A 4396-nucleotide genomic window follows, 5' to 3' on the forward strand; every position below is an offset into this window, starting at 1 on the left:
TTTAATGTTTAGATATTAAAATCCTGTCAGACTTTAATTTTTGCCAGAAGGCATACTTAGCGAGGTGTGGAAAATAACTCTGCGGGGCAGCTTGATTGCCTTATCAGTTCTTTCTTAATCTCTTACCTTTATAATGGGTTTTTCTATTTGTTTCCTGGCAATCTCCTGTCTGTTTCCTATGTAATTTATTCTGTGTCTTTTTATTTGTTTGTTTTGCTGATTGGGCCTGTTTTCTTTTCCTTGTTTCCCTAGCTTTCTTAATTACTTGGCTTTTGTCTAGGGGGCTCCTTTCAATACTTTTTATTAAATTTCTTTTCCTGTGCAAGTTTGTTCTATGGCTGGCCTGATGTTCCCTTCGGGCTTTTCCTGCTTGGGTGTCACCACTGTCCTTGTGAAGTTCCCTTTCCACAGTTGATAGTCAGTTGTTAAGTCGTGCCTGATCCTCTGTGACCCCATGGACTACAGCATGCCAGGGCCCCTTGTTTTCCACTATCTTCTAGAGTTCAACCAAACCCATGCTCACTATATCAATGACATTATCTTACCATCTCATCTTCTGTTGTCCCCTTCTTCTTTTGCCTTCTGTCTTTCCCAACATCAGGGTTTTTTTGAATGGATCCTTTTTTCTCATTTGGTGGCCAGAGTATTTGAGCTTCAGCTTCAGTATCTGTCCTTCCAAAGAACAGTCAGTTGTCCTAAAGGTGTTTTTTTTTTTAAAGTCAACTGGACTTTGTTTTTCTTCGAAGATGTTTCACTTCTCATCCAAGAAACAGTCTGAACTGAAGAAGGTTCTTGGATGAGATGTGAAACATCTTTAAGGAAAAACAAAGGAACTCCAGTAGCCTTTTGAAAAAGCACCTTGGGACAATCATGGCCTGGATGACTGAGAATTTCCATAGATAACAGTCAAAGTTGATTTCCTTCAGACATATTATTACTGGTAGACACTATAAAAAACTTCATCCCATTATTAGCAACAATTGGAATTTCTTCAAAAATATAGAAGATAGATTGACATAGAATAACAGGGTTGAAAGGGACCTTGGAGGTCTTCTTGTCCAACCCTCTCTTTGAGCAGATGACTCTATACCATTCTGTACAAAAATTGTTCAGTCTCTTGAAAGCCTTCAGCACAACTTCAAGAGACAAACAGTTCAGGCCTGCATTCCACAAAGGAGGTAACTGCACATGGTGCTTATTTAATGTTATTTGGTTATGGTTACATCACCCTAATTATAATCTGTGATGATAAAGACTATTTTTGATTATAGTTTTCTGTTTGTTTTCATTAAAGAGCAAGAAAGGTCTTTCCACAGAACTGGATGATTTGCTTTGTAACATCTTTCAAAAGAATGTCCCTCTTGTAATTCAGTGTTGCTTCCTAGATTTTATACTCGTCCATTTGCCCACTGAACCAGGCCAAATTCAGTGGGACTTGCTCACATGTGAATGAATATGGTATGTGATTATAGAAATTTAATTTTAAAATAACTCATTTTGAAATGGCTGTATGAACCTTTGATGATTAGATTTCTTCTTGGTTAAATTCTATATAAAATGTCTCACTTGAAAGAAATCTCATAAATCTGCTTTATATATATATGGACTCACAGCATGGAGAGAGACCCCTAAATGTTTTCTCTGATAATCTGAGTCCTAGCAAAATTATTCCAGTCTTGGGTTTTTGTCTTACATTCCTGTCATAGAGAGATTTTTAAAAATATCCTTCGTTCTTAATAAGGAACTCTACATCTTTCTTTAAATGGACAAATTTACTCACTCTAAAGCAGTTCCAGGGTGTCTTCAGGGAAAGTGGAGGTCACCAATATCCCAGAAATATAAAAAAAAATATTTTATAGCAATATGGGGAACAAGATATTCTATAATTTACTATCCAATTATTCTATCCACCCATATATTTAAAAATACTTCAAATCCTTAAAAATATAACATTTTTCTCTCACAGAGAGTATGTTATTTATCTTGGATGACATCCCAGCATGCATTGTTCTGATGTGCACAACAGGTCAAATGCCTACATATTTTGCCAGAACTAAGTTCTTCTGAAGTACTGTAAGTTGGGAGCGGTCTCATTTTATATTTTAAAAATACTTTACGTGGACATTGCTAATGAGTAGGGGGGAAAAGAACATGGACAATCCAAATGTAATAATGCTGTGCAGATATTCCATGTGCCCCATGGAGAGAACTCTGGAATAAACGTATCCTGGATGATCTGGGTATATAATCTTTCTATAGATTAAAAAGAAAAAAGAATTAGTAGTGGTGTTATTATTGCTTTAAACACAAGCAGATTTTTTGTTTTCCAATTGTTATATATGACAGCCTGTTTAAATTTCCCAAACATCTGTGTTGTTAAGTCTTGGAAAACATTTCTTCCAGATCCTAGCTAATTCTGCTGGCCTGTTCAACACTGGCAACAGAAGGGAAAATATACTTGTAATAAGCACTTCATTTCCCCAGGATTATAGACAGAGTTTGTCCTGTTATAATTTTTTATTATTATTCCCTGAACCATTAATGTATCTGATGCATTATTTGCTGCCCTTGGAATGAGGCCTATTCCTATCTGTGTATCTACCCAAAAAATCCTTTCATTTTGTGATGTTACCAGGTCAGTGTCTTTTACAATCAATTATCTGGAGCACCAAGTCAATTTTGCTACTTCAGAACTAATTCCAAGCCAAGAAGCCATTCAAGAAATCTTGTTCCCCCCAGCTAAATGAACGGTCTCCTCAATAACTGCTCCAAGCCATTATTTTTCATTTGTTTGTTTGTTTTATCCCATCTTTATTCTTTATTTATAAAAAAAAACCTCAAACTTATTTAATGAATAAATTTCAGAGTTATCCTGGAAACAAGAATGTTCTAAAGTTATTTATGGGTATGATTACTAAGTACAGTAAATATCTCTCTCTCTTCCCTAGCCCTATTATTGTTGTTATCAGTTATTGTTATTATTACTGTTTTATATTTCTGCTTATGTAATTATCAAAGTGGATTGCAATGATAAAAGGCACTTCCCTCCCCCTTGCACCATTCCCCCATGTCAATACAAATATTTTTCCTCACAGAGCATGATCCATTCCTGTGATCAAGTAATATGAAAATAATATCGATTGGTCTTTAACATGATATAAGATTTTATTTTTCTTGGGTTTTTTTTCCTGCAAAGGACTAACTCTGAAACTTAAAAGATATACCTGATAAGTCTTATTTTATGGTAAAATACATGTCCATGTAGAGAAGGATCAGACTAAGAAACAACTTTTTCAATTCTCCTAAAATACTATAGATCCGTGATGGCAAACCTATGGCACATGTGCCAGAAGTGGAATGCAGAGCCACTTCTGCAGGCATGCAAGAGGTCACCTGGAAGAGCCCCACTGCGCATGGGCATGTGCCTCCTGCCCGCCAGCTGGTTGTCAGGTATCTGGTGCACATGCGCAGGGGTGGGGATGCATGGGAGACACATGTGGCACGTGCAGGAGATTGCACACGCATGGGCCAAGATGTGTGGTGTGCACGGGGGGTCTCACACACACATGTGCAGGAGGCATGGGGGGGCCGTGCGCATTGCCTTCTGAGTGCTGGCATGTGAGCGCGTGCACCATTTTCAGCATGGGAGCCCAAAAATGTTAGTCACCACTGCTATAGATGATTCCTTCTTCCTTGTAGCTACATATGTAAGATGAACCTATATATAGTTAGACTCATTAAACTTATTTCAACTTATTAAACATACAGACTTATCTGTGTTCTTAATTTTCCCCTAGGTTGTAATTTCAGCATTAGTTAATTAAACTATTTTGCATAATTTGTGGATGAGTCAGAATTTGAGTTATTAATATCCTATTAATATAACAGATGTGGCTGTACCAAAGTCAGTGAAACACCAGTAGATAAATTTGCTCAGCATGCTCAGCATGCACCCACATTTAGTGGAAAACTTCTGACACCTGTCTTTATAGGTCCACATATATTCTTATGGACAAAGAAGGGTCAGCAATACTTCTCAGAAAGTCTATACATCACTTAATCTTGTCTAAACTATGAGTAATAATTAAGACTGTGGCATCTTGCTGCATATAAGTCACTGAATATATGAAGAACTCTAGTCTACATATATGCTTATATTATTTGTTTGACAAAATATTTGTACAGTAAAATGCTAGCGAGGAGATATTTTAGCCACAAAGCTAACTAGATATGAATATACTATTAAATAAAAATTCTAAGAAAGATATATGGAATAAAGTTTTCTTAGAAATTGTTTAACGAATAAAACAACTGGGAACAAAAATCCACACAAAGGATATTAAAAGAAAGATTATTTTTACTGTCAGAAGAGAAAAAAGAGCATCAACTTTAAAGA

This window comes from Pseudonaja textilis, chromosome 3, assembly GCF_049901715.1.
Source record: "Pseudonaja textilis isolate UNSWEBS1 chromosome 3, rPseTex1.2, whole genome shotgun sequence".
NCBI lineage: Eukaryota > Metazoa > Chordata > Lepidosauria > Squamata > Elapidae > Pseudonaja > Pseudonaja textilis.